The sequence below is a fragment of the Dasypus novemcinctus genome, chromosome 22 (assembly GCF_030445035.2).
Source record: "Dasypus novemcinctus isolate mDasNov1 chromosome 22, mDasNov1.1.hap2, whole genome shotgun sequence".
In the NCBI taxonomy this organism is placed as follows: Eukaryota; Metazoa; Chordata; class Mammalia; order Cingulata; family Dasypodidae; genus Dasypus; species Dasypus novemcinctus.
The window spans coordinates 73400764-73413518 of record NC_080694.1 but is presented as its reverse complement, the minus strand read 5'-3'; the positions used below and the strand labels follow the sequence as shown (position 1 = coordinate 73413518).

General features: G+C 52.5%; 1 long non-coding RNA gene across 1 annotated transcript; it reads left to right on the top strand.

Annotated features, from left to right (window-relative positions):
* Positions 1-762: 762 nt before the first annotated feature.
* Positions 763-5951, top strand: LOC139437326 (uncharacterized). The gene is made up of 2 exons (XR_011647090.1): positions 763-1698; positions 3453-5951. It is a non-coding gene; the product is annotated as an uncharacterized lncRNA (long non-coding RNA).
* The last annotated feature ends 6804 nt before the right edge of the window (positions 5952-12755 follow it).

Sequence of the window (12755 nt, the reverse complement as noted above, 5' to 3'; positions counted from 1 at the left end):
TTCGTCTTTTAGATCCCATCTCAAGGGGCGTGGAGGCGCCTGACCTGGGGAGTCCTGGGGGTCACTGGAGGGCAACGGCAGGCTTGGCAGCAGGAACCCACACACGAGGGACACCTGGGGATGGCCGGAGGTGTTGGAGACCCCACGGGTGCTTCCTAAGGAAGAGCGCTGGCTTAGAATATCTGCTGAGCCCTGAGGGCGTGAACATGAAATGTTTGTCATAGTGAGAGGAAACCAACCAAGCTGCAGGCTGCAAGTTAAGTAGGAGCTTTTCCACCATTGCCTTAGCCCACCCCCCAGTCCCAATCCCCCTCTCCCCCCAAAGGCTGGAGGAGCCAGACCTGGGAGCCTGGTGAGCAGAGGAGGGGACAAACCAGTCTTGATGATTACAGGAGTTTGATCATTTTATTTACTTAATCAGTCCATCCTCAGGACCCAAAGTGAGCAACGAACATTTTATAATCTGGGAGTGGTCTGCCCAATCCTTCACCGGTGGTGGGGAAGAAGTGCCCCCTTAGATGGCTTGCCCAGAGCGTGGAGAAATAGAATACAGTTGCTTTCTGTTGGTACCCTGTTCTTTCAGTGTACTGATTACGTTTTTTACATGTTTATTGCCTTTCTCCAACTAGAATGTACACTCTGCGAGGGCAGGTAGCTTAGTCTCCCTTGTTTTAGCTGTATCTTCAGTGCCTGTAAATTAGGATTGCTAATGTTCTGCCTTTTGAAAAATTGCATCTGAAAGTACTTTATAAAACAGAATGAGACATTATTGCTGATACATTTTTGTTGTTTTTGATAAATTTACATAAATTTTACAGAAGTATAATTTACGTACAAAAACTGCATCTATTCAAAAGGTACAATTTAATGAGTTTTGATGGATGTACACTCTGTGAACCCACTGCCACAATCAATCTACACCACCTTCCAGCGTCCGTAAGAGTTTTCCCTACCCCTTTTCAAGGGGCCTTGACCTCAGGCGACCACTGAGCTGCCTTAGAATTTAGTATTTCCTGCAACTTCTTAAAATGGGCTCGTATGTCACGTGCTCCGTTGACTACTGCATTTCACTCAGCGTAATGCTTTTGAGATGCACCCGTGCTGTTGCATTCATCAGTAGTACATTCTTTTTTCTTGCCAAGTAGCAGGTCGCTGAATGGATATACCACATTTATAAGGCCCATTCTCCCGTTGGACATTTGGGTTGTTTCCACTTTTTGGCTTTTGTTAACAAGTGTTGCCGTATCTTACCAAGAGCAAAGACGACTTTGTTTAGGGGTTGCTATAGCAGAGGAGAGAGAGTTGAACTTAACTCTGTCAAAACAAATCAGCTTTTTAAGGACTGGGAGTGGGTTGAAGGAAAAGCACTGGAAGAGGGTGAAGGGGTCCAGCCCTGTGTGGGGGAGGGATTTACTGAGGTTTCAATTAGGACCACTTTCAAAAAAATATATTTTTCATTTTTTCCCTTTCTTTCCTTTTTTTCTGTTTTAAAAATTTGTTTTTCAGGACCACTTTTTTTTTTGAAAAATTTTTTTTCTTCTTTTTCTTTTAAATGTTACATTAAAAAAATACGAGGTCCCCATATCCCCCCACTCCCCCCACCCCACCCCTCCCACATCAACCACCTCTTCCATCAAGCGGCACAGCCACCGCACCTGGGATTACGTTCTGGAGCGCCGCGGCGCCAGGATTCAGGAGGTAAGACTGGGCTGACAGGTCAGCGGGGGAGGCGCTGTCCTGCCCGAGAACCGCCTCTGCCGCCCGCGCGGAGCAGGAACGCTGCGCAGTCGCAGGTGAAGACGCGAAACCCCGGAATTTGGAGGATGCCTGCGCTGAGTCTTCACGTGGCCACCTGCTAGGCGGAGGGAGAGCCCCCAGCGCGGGGCGCTCAAGGCTGCTGTCAGCAGCAGCGCTGCTGGGGCGAGGACCACCCAGGCTCAACCGCCCCCGCCCTCGCCCTGATTCCTCCGCGCCTCCAGGCCGCGGGGACCCCCTTGCGCCCCAGTCGGGGCGCGCCTTCCCGCAAGCCTCGCGCCTGCAGGTCGCTCGCTCTCCCACGGCCCGAGCCTTGGAGCCCACGCCCACCCTCCGTTCCCGGCGCCTGACTTCTCTTTCCCCCACGGCTCCGGCGCCCCTTCCTCTTCTCCCCTCCCCGTTCTAGCCTCCTGGCCTGCCCCAGCCCCTCTTCTCATCCCCAGCCCCTCTGCTCTCCCCCAGCCCCTCTGCTCTCCCCCAGCCCCTCTGCTCTCCCCCTGCCCTTCAGCTCTCCCCAGCCCCTCTGCTCTCCCCCAGCCCCTCTGCTCTCCCCAACCCCTCTGCTCTCCCCCAGCCCCTCTGCTCTCCCCCAGCCCCTCTGCTCTCCCCCAGTCCCTCTGCTCTCCCCCAGTCCCTCTGCTCTCCCCCAGCCCCTCTGCTCTCCCCCTGCCCTTCAGCTCTCCCCAGCCCCTCTGCTCTCCCCCAGTCCCTCTGCTCTCCCCCAGCCCCTCTGCTCTCCCCCAGCCCCTCTGCTCTCCCCCTGCCCCTCTGCTCTCCCCAGCCCCTCTGCTCTCCCCTGCCCCTCTGCTCTCCCCAGGCCCTGTGCTCTCCCCCAGTCCCTCTGCTCTCCCCCAGCCCCTCTGCTCTCCCCCAGTCCCTCTGCTCTCCTCCAGCCCCTCTGCTCTCCCCTGCCCTTCAGCTCTCCCCTGCCCCTCTGCTCTCCCCAGCCCTTCTGCTCTCCCCCTGCCCTTCAGCTCTCCCCTGCCCCTCTGCTCTCCCCAGCCCCTCTGCTCTCCCCAGCCCCTCTGCTCTCCCCCAGTCCCTCTGCTCTCCCCCAGCCCCTCTGCTCTCCCCTGCCCCTCTGCTCTCCCCTGCCCCTCTGCTCTCCCCAGCCCCTCTGCTCTCCCCCAGTCCCTCTGCTCTCCCCCAGCCCCTCTGCTCTCCCCAGCCCCTCTGCTCTCCCCAGCCCCTCTGCTCTCCCCCAGTCCCTCTGCTCTCCCCCAGCCCCTCTGCTCTCCCCAGCCCCTCTGCTCTCCCCTGCCCCTCTGCTCTCCCCAGCCCCTCTGCTCTCCCCCAGCCCCTCTGCTCTCCCCCAGCCCCTCTGCTCTCCCCCAGCCCCTCTGCTCTCCCCCAGCCCTTCTGCTCTCCCCCTGCCCTTCTGCTCTTCCCCTGCCCTCTGCGCGCTGTCAGAGTCCCCTGCTGGACCCGAGGCTCGGCCAGAGCTTCGTCGTATTCCCGCTCTCCCTGCGCCCCCATCTGCAGGCTGAAGCCCCCATGAGCCCCGCAGACCCTCGGAGAAAAGGGGCTGAGGTCCCCAGGGTCGGACCTCTCGGCCTTTCGGCTCCGTCTCCCTGGCAACGGCGTCTCCACGGAAGTGGCATATCCACGGCAATGGCGTCTCCCCGGAAACGGTGTCTCCATGGCAACGGCGTCTCCCGGGCACCAGCATCTCCCTGATAGCGGCGTCTCCATGGCAGGGGCGTCTCCATGGCAACGGCGTTTCCCGGCACCAGCATCTCCCTGACAGCGGCGTCTCCATGGCAGGGGCGTCTCCATGGCAACGGCGTCTCCCGGCACCAGCATCTCCCTGGCAGCAGCATCTCCCTGGCAGGGGCGTCTGCATGGCAGCAGGTTTCCGTGGCAGCGCGGTGAGTCCGCCAGAGGCGGGCACCGGTGCAGGCTGCTGGTCCCCCAGTTGTCGAGCGCCCTGCACACCCCGTGTCTTGGCTGAGCTGAAGGGACCCGTTTTCCGGGGAGAAAGCAGAGACCTTCAGAATCGAAGTTGCCAGGCGTAACGAGCCGGGCGTGCCAGGACCTTGAGCCGCAGCGTCCTTGGGCGCTGTGTGTGTGTGTGTGTGTGTGTGAGCGCTAAGGAAGACGGAGACTTGTGGGGGGTATGGATTGAAAAGGAACATTCACTTGTGGGGAATTAGAAAACACAAAAATTTTAACTAGGAAAGAAGTATACTTTTTGTGGGAGGACACTGAATAATTTATTTTTGGTATTTGATGTTTAGAAATATTTTTTGAATACTTAATTTATGTAGAGATTGGGGAGTATGGATAATTAAGAGAGGGGACGAGTACAAGTGTCATTTAGTGTAGGGATATGGGGAGATATTTGAGTTTTAAGGAAGATGGACAGGGGAGGGTAGAGGTTAAAGCAAAGCAGGAGACATAGTGGGTCATGGCTAATAAAAAATGAAAATTGATGAACTAGGTAAATGAGGGGATCACTGAAGGCAAAAACGGTGTTGGGGGAGGGGTGTTGAAGAATATCGGAGTATCTCAAAGGGAGGTAGGGAGGGGGGTTACTGGGTGAGATTAGGGAGTTCAAGAAGGGAAGGTGCCCTTTGGAATTTAAGGTGGAAGTTGTGAGAAGTGCTGTAGGAGTTATGGCATGTCCAGTCTCCAAATGTCCAGCCGATCTGAAGAAGGAACACAGAAGGCTTGAGAGCCTCTATGAGAGAGGATGGTTGGCCTGGACAAGCCTGCTGGGAAGTGGGCTTCGGCCACGAGCAGAGTGGCCACTGAAGGAGAATCAGCCTCGTGGTGTCATCCTGTGCTGGCACGCTCCTCCAGGTGTGCCTTTCCTTCCCATCTTTGGTGCTTTCCTTCGCTGAGCATATGGGGCATCTGAATGGGATGAAACAAAAGCTTGTGGCCCAGAATTATGCAAAAGGAACTGCAGGGACACCTGCACACAAGAGGCTTCCAAGTTCTGCTCTGGGTCTAGAGCTGTCATCCCAGCTCCCCTAGAAGAAAGGTCATGCAGTTTGTTCTGGGTCTCCTTTGAGAACAAGACTGCTGCAGACTGGCTGGAGGAAGGAACTAAAGAGAACTGTGACTGGCTCACCTCCTGTGGAAAACACAGTGAGAAAGTCAAGGAATGCAAAGAAAGCACAGCGAATGCTGGGGCAGATCTAGGAGAGAACCAGGTAGCCAACCCTAGAAACGGGGAGACCTAAGAGCCTGGCCATGGAACAGAAATCCTACAACCTCTATTTCAATAAGAATTTCCATTTAAGGTTCTATCTGTGCATGGTGCAGGAGAACCACCCCACAGTGGCCCCACCGCACTCCCAGAGTACCGTAGTGGTGATTCTCCAAATGCCATTTGGGGCTTTGTCTCTAGGCCTCCTTCACTTGTCTCTACACCCATTCTGGTGCAAGGTCTTTCAAGTTCCAGCCAGAAGAGCCTTCAGCCTCTGGCTCAATTCTGTCCAACAAACCTGGCTGACAATAAACTTCTTGTTTGGCTCTGATAATTTAAAGCTTCCAATGTGAACATCTTTTTTCAAGCTGTTTGTATTTTGGGAGCTGAAGAAAGATTAGAGATAAAGCTCCATGTGCGTATCTATTTGTGGTCCCACTGGAAAAATTCTATGAATGATTATCCAGTCACTGATTTAGAAAGTTTCCCAACTACTGCGGGGGCAGCACTGAAGAGGCATCATGATTTCCTATGACAGTTTTTGTAATTTTTAACTTTTGAGTAAAGGATATTTAGGGTTTGCATGTCTATGTCCTATATGTCTTTGTACAAACAGGGAGTAAGGCCGAGCTTGCAAGGGCTGGACCAGCGTTTGGGGTGGGAGGAGTGGAGAAGCTCATGAGAATGTCATCGATTAAAAAAAAGGTGGAGAACCCTGTGGATGAACAGCTCCAGTCCTTAGGCTACCGAGTATTCTTGTGGAAAGTGAGTGATTTGTTTGTTTAGGTCCATTATGTGGTCCAAGGTAGATAGAGCCCTTGTGTTCTCTGCTGTTTGGGATCTAAACAATGTTTTTTCTTTTCTGAAAGTCCCACAATGAATGTTTAATGGTGAAGGTAAGACTAGGACTCAAAGTCCAGGATTTTCCCCACAACGGTTCATAAGGAGAAAGGTGTCTCGTTAGCACTGCAGATACCCAGGCCCCTCCCATGGCGATTCTTTTAAAATTTTTGTAATAATAAACTTTATTTTTCGAGAAGTTTTAGAATTACAGAAAAATTACACTGAAAGTTACAGGGAAAATCCATGACCCCACCCACACACATAGTTTAGCATCTTACATTAGTGTGGTACATTTGTTAAAATTGATGAACCGATGTTGAAGCGTTGCTGCTAATCAAAGTCTATAGTTTACATTATGGTTTCGCTTTGTGCTGGACAGTTTTATAGGCTTTGACATGTGTATACTGTCATTTGCCCATGGTTTCAGGATCACATAGAATAATCTCACTGCCCTGAAATTGCCCTGCGTTCCCCCATTCCCCTGTCCCCTCCCCTCTGAACCCCTGGCAGCCACAGTCCTTACGTCTGTGTTCTTGCGTTGACACAAGATAACTACAGCAACAATAAGTCTCCTTCGCTCCGTGGTTGCACTCGCCTCATGTTTGTTCATTCCTCATCTGGAGATATTTGGATGCTGCGGCTCTCACTGCTTCAGGCTGAGAGGGTGCTTCGATATTACCGGGCAGAGGAAAGGGATTGCTTTGCTTGCAGCTGAAGACACTGAACAGCCTTTCGGCCTCTTAATCCGTTTCCTGAAGAAGGTGTGTCCCACTGCTCCGGCCGGTTTGATGTCCACTCAGTAGAGGTCAGCATCCCGGCTCTAGGCCAGCCCCTCGTGAAGTCAGCTCTAGCAAGTCAGTCCCTTCTTCAGCGCCTAGTAACACAGGCTGGCGCCACCCCAGGCGCCCTGTGAATGGCCAGAGGTGACTTTTCACCCACTCCCCCTCCTCACTCCCTCATGTGTGGCCCCTCTACCCTACTTCACTAAAGCGCGCAGGACCGCCCCTGGCCTCCGGTGTCTGCCCTGCTCTTCCTTACGAGCCTCCAGCTGCCTGTGAAGGCTGCTCTGAGCAGGCCGTGCCCTGGCCTCTGCCCCGGGCAGGTGACCTTGCCGGGCCGGGTCGTGGGGACCCCTGGCAAGTCAGGACACGCTGTTCCACCTGCGGTGGGGCGGTGGGGGTAACGGCGGATGCAAACACCGCGGATCCGTGCAGGGCGGCGTGGTGGGTGCTGAGGAGGGAGACCGCGAGAGGAGGTGGGTCTGGTGAGAGTGAGAGGAGGAGGAAGATGGAAGAGCTGCTGAGCGGTCGCTAGACCCGAGCCTGCGGGGACTTGAGCACGTCCTGGCGACTGGGGCGGGGGGCAGCCAGGAGGACGGAGGTGGACGAGGAGCGGCGGCACCTTCGCAGCCCGAGCTCTGCTCCTCCGCTCCCGGGAACCCGCGGAGCGGCAGGGCAGGTAGGGCCCCTTCCCCTGTCGTCCCGGAGGACCCTCGCTCCCGCTCTCACGCCCCTGTGGGGCCGGGGCCAGCTCCCCTGGCCACCTCTTCTCTCCCCTGTCCTCCTCCCGCCCTTTCCTCGCGGGCCTGGGTGCGGAGATCTGAGGCCCGGGAGAGTGGACGCCCTGGAGAGCGCACGCCCTGGAGAGCGCACGCCCTGGAGAGCGCACGCCCTGGAGAGCGCACGCCCTGGAGAGCGCACGCCCTGGAGAGCGGACGCGCGCGGACGCAGGCACCCAATTTCCTGCGCTGAGCCGAGCTTTCCTCTCGGTCAGCATCAACTCCACGTCCCTCGCCCCTTTCCTGGCCCCACCTGCTAGGCCCTCGCATCCCTCCACAGGGCGCCCATCCGTGAATCCAGGGACGTTTGGGGGGCAGGTGAAGCAGGAGACCGGGCGGCCACGGCAGACTCTGACGCGGGGCGGGTGGGTGCAGGCGGGCGTGAGGCTGCGCGGGCTGCCCGCGGCTCTGAGAGAGGCGGCCCGGGGGCGCAGACGCCGCTGCCTTCCCGTGACGGGGTTTTCCTCTCCGCCCAGTGCCTCCGCCTGCCTGTGCGTCTCCCCCACCCTCTCCCTTCCCTTCCACCCACTCGGGCGCCCGCTCCTCTCGGGTCCTCCGAGCGGGGCAGGGGCGGCAGGAGGACGCCTGTAGCAGACTCCTTTGGAAGCTGGGGCGGGGGTTTTAGCGAGTGGGTCCTCCGGGAGCAGGGAAGGTAAGGGAAGGAGGCTGGAAGGACCGCGTCTGAGGGAGAGGGGACGGGGGTTCTGGAAGAGGGAATTAGGAGGGCGGGGGTTGCTGGGATTTGCGAAGCCAGATGCCAGGAGAGCAGGTGTGAGCTGGGGTCCGGGTCTTCAGGTTCTCCCAGATGAAGCGCCCCGTCCCGGTCCTCCTCGGTAAGCCTGCCACCCATGCCCTCCGCGCGGCTCAGGTGAGCAGGTGGCCCTCGGCGGCTCTCCCTTCGCCTCTTTGTTCCCACCTGTTTTCCTCTCCTTGCTCGCCCTTCTCTTTTCCTTGGCTTCATCTCCCCTGTTCTTCTCTTGAATCCACTGCTTTGAGAGACGTGTCATGATGAAGCTCAGGGAGAAGAATTCATTCACTTATTCATCCAGCAAAGCAGGGGCAACAAGAGTGCAATGGCAGGAGAAGGTGGGTGGGGCCCGAGGTAGATCTGAGTTCTAATTTTGACTCTGCCCCCAGGCAGCTGTGCGCCTTTAGACAAATCTTAGCATTTCAGGGCCCTCTTTTCTCAAAAGGAAAGCACTAGGCCAGAAAAACTCAGCTTTCTACTCAAAAGCCCTGAGGACTCTGCGCTGCTTTGCTTCTATTTACTAAAGAGCATTGGGCATTTTATTCTTTCTCTGCCTTTAGTCCCTTTTCCCTCAAGGTCACTCTGCCTCTACCTGCTTCTCATGTTATCCTCCTCCCAGGTCTTTGTATCTTGCTGCCCCCTCCATGCTGGAGTATCCTCCCTGCCTTCCAGTCCCTGCCTCCAGGAGCTGCTGACATCTGCCGAGCTGGCTGTGAGTTTCTCTGGGGAAGGATGGGGGCACCTGCCCTCTGCTCAGAGGGCCCTCTACAGCGGCATCTCGTGGGAGAGCTAAAGAGATCTGACTCCGTTTCTCTTCCCCAGTCTTCATCGTTTGCACACAGCTTTTCAGCATTATGGCGACATCCCTGCCCCAGCACCCTCAGGGGATAGTGAGCAAGGATTAATTGATATTGGGGTGGTCTGATCATGCAGTGTGGTTTTGGCATTATTACTCCCAGATAATTTATGGAAAGTGAAGGTATTTCTATAGGGCACTTAAAACAGTGAGTAATAGCTCTATATAACTCTTTCTAGAAATCCAGACTCTTTTAAGGCCATATTCCTTAATTTGCTGAGGACATTCAGAAAGCCACATCAGGGCCACGTAGTACAAGTCTTTGGGAGACTTGGTCACCCACAGATTCATCAGCAGGAACAAGTTGTCACCAGGCATCTTGTGAAACAGGAGAGTCTCCTTCATCTCTCCCCTTTAACACCTACTTCTTTTATTCATTTTGCCCCCCTCCCCTTTTTCCTCCTTCCTTTATGTTTTCTCCTTATTTCTCCTTCTTTCTTTTTCCTCTTCCTCATTTTCTTCTCTCTTCTTTCCTTCTCTCACTACCTTCTTAACCATGAAGCATTAACCTCTATGCTCATGTAAATGTATATGCTACATTTTCATTATCAACACATTTTTATTTCCTGAGTAGGCTAATAGGAAACCAGTTACACTAACAGGCTATGTGAAAGAAAGACTTGGGAATGGGAGATGTGCTCCTGGTGAAGTCTTCTGGGCCATGCAGTCTTCAGGTATTTATTGTACCCCCTTTGTGGAATGACTTTTAGAGGGTGCTATGAGGAGGGTGAGGCTGTGTGGATCAAGGAAACCATGAGTACGGGGACTTTAATCAGACCCTTGGTTTACCCAGCCCACTGGGGAGGGTTATATCAAGGTTATAATAGGGGGATGTAGCTGATTGCCATCACATTTTCCTTTACTTCAAAATCCCAAACTTCCCCCATAATCTGTGGGTCCATTGTCAGCCAGTCCTTGTACCTTACAGTTTGGGGTGGGGTGTTCACAAATAAATAAGGCAGGTCTCTGCCCACCTGGAGGGTAGCTTCTGGCTGGCAGGACAGGCAGGCACACAGAAAAACCACATTTTAAACATAGAGGGCTGAATATGCTCAATGCCAAATGAATGTTCTAGAGCAGTGCCATTGACAGTGCAATCTGTAAATCCAGTGCCAGTAAGTGAACATATTCCCTATCGGTGATGGAATAAGTCCATAAATTGATAGAAAGCATTTAGAAGCTTTTATTGCAATTTGACACTGCCCAGCTTCCAAGCTTGTCTTCACTGGACTTATCTCATTGACTAAAAGAATGAAAAACAAGGTGGGGGAGGTAGGGTTCAATGGGACCTCACATATATATATTTTTAATGTAATATTATTACAAAGTAAATAAAATAAAATAAAATTAAAAAAATAAAAAAAAAAGAATGAGAAACAAAAAACCTTGGTCTTCACCACAGAGAGTTTGAGAAGCATTGGTTTAGAGAATGAATGTGATGGGAAGGGAGGTGGTAAAGGTCAGCTTTAGGGGAGGTAGGGCCTGTAAGATGAGCAGAAATACTTAACTATGGAGAGAAGGGAAACAATGGAAGTATTCCAGGCAGGGAGAAGGGTGAGAGTGGAGGCTCAAAGGGTACCCGCTGGACAATGGTAAGTAGACCACTCTTCCCACTTAGGTTAGGGCAGCATGGAAGGGTGGGAGTGGTTTCAAAAGTTGGGATTTGACAAGTTGAATCAAGCCCTCCTGTATAGCCAGCCTAATAACCAATGGCACTTTGTTCTGTGGCACAGGGGCAGCCATTCCAGAATTTTGAGATTAAAATGAACCCTGTGTAGGAAATGTGGGAGGTGGGAACAAGTTGATGGAGGGACACAAGTTGTCGGATGGGGAGTTCGACAAGTTGAAGGCAGGCTATTTAAATCTTGCTTTTAGAGCTTCACTGTCCCAAGAGTAAAGGAAAGGAGAGCCATGGATAGTTCAGTGAGACATTTTTCATCTTTGATTGATCCATCAGGATTCCTGTTTTCTAAATCGAGCTGGTCTTACAGCTGGAGCAAGGAGAGGTGCCGTGGCCTCCTGAAGCCCCAGCACCTCTGATCCGGGGCTGGCCCAGCCTTTCCTGCAGGCGAGGGGGCTGGGTCCCAAGGGCAGTGAACAAGCAGAAGGGACAGTTTGATGGGTGCTCAGTCTTGGGGGGGAGTGGGTGAGAAGGAGATCAGATCAACTCTCCATTTTCTCTTCTTAGCCACACCTCCTCTTGCCTACTGCTGACCCATTGTTAGAGCAGGGAGCTCAGCTCTGCCAGCCACACACTGTGCTCCTCGAGTTCCCTTCTCCACTCCCTATTCATTTTTTTTTTGCAATGAAAAACTTTATTTTTAGAGATGTTTTAGATTATGGAAAAGTTACCTCAAAAGTAGAGGAGACATAACACATTTTTAAAAAATCCATTCCTCAGTTGATGGATATTTGTGCTGTTTCCACATTTTAGCAAGTGTGAATAATGCTACTATGAACATCAGTGTGCAAATGTCAGTTTGCATCCTTGCTTTCAGCTTTTCTGAATATATTGCTATTAATGGGATTGCTGGACCATATAGAAGTTTTTTTATTGTCTTTTTAAAATAAGCAAATTTTTTATTGTCTTTTTAAAAAAGATACATAGATCACACAAAATGTTACATTAAAAAATATAAGAGGTTCCCATATACCCCACACCCCCTTCACCCCACCCCTCCCATATCAACAACCTCCATCATTGTGGCACAGTCATTGCATTTGATGTGTACATTTTGGAGCACTGCTGCACTGTATGGATTATAGTTTACACTGTAGTTTACACTCTCCCCCAGTCCATTCAGTGGGTTCTGGCAGGATATATAATGTCCTGCATCTGTCCCTGCAATATCGCTCCCCATTCCTGCAGGCACTTTCAGCTTATCCTCCCTCACCCTGGAACTGTCCCTCCATCTCCTGTGCTGCCCACTTGGCTTCTGACCTGCCAGCTCCATGTGTCCCCATAGCTGTCTCAGCCCTTCAGAAGAGACTTGTCTGTAGATGTTTCACACCCTTTACACCCAGCTCTCACTGGGCTCTAATTTTCGCTCTGTTTGCTAGTATACCAAGCATTTGCGGAAGGCACGTGGGCTGGAGCTGCACACTTCTTGCGTTCTGTCGCGATCCTGAGAAAGACGTCCTCTGGAGTGTGTGGTAGATTTGGATTAGCCCCAGGGGTATAAGGGCTGTGCGGTGGTTTCTCCTTTCCCTTCTAGGTAGCCCAGTCCATTTGTGAAAAATAAAACATATTTTTTTTTCTGATTTCAAATGTGATGCCTGCTCATTGTAGACAAGTTGAAAAATATATAAAGTGTAAAATGTAAAAACACCCATAATCCCACTATCAAGATATAACTTCTCTTCACATTTGGCATATTCCCACAGACCTTTCTAGAAGTTCTCGTAGTAGAGATCTAGAGACACTCTCCACTGTGTTTATGTAGCCCAAAATGTCTCTAAGAAGGAGAGCCCCAGGAGCAATAGGAAGTGAGAAGGGAAGCACACCCAACTTCTGGGAGAGCTGGCTTGGGCTCTTTAAATCAAGCTGCCTATCAAGATCAGTTCTTGAACGTTTCGTATTTTTGCAGTGGTGCCCAGGAGTATTTTGATATTCACTTAAACCTGGTGCCATCGCGTTGTTGTATCCCACACCATGTGTGTTTGAAACTTGGGAGGTTTTATAAGCCCTCATAGGTTAGCCTGGGGTGAGCACTGGAGGACGTTTGGGGAAAAGCTCCTTCTACCCTGCGCGCATGGACCGAGAGGGGTCTGGTGTGGTCTCCGGCAGGTGCGTGGTGCTGTGGTTTGGGGAGAGCAGCAGAAGCAGCACTTCTTGGCTGCC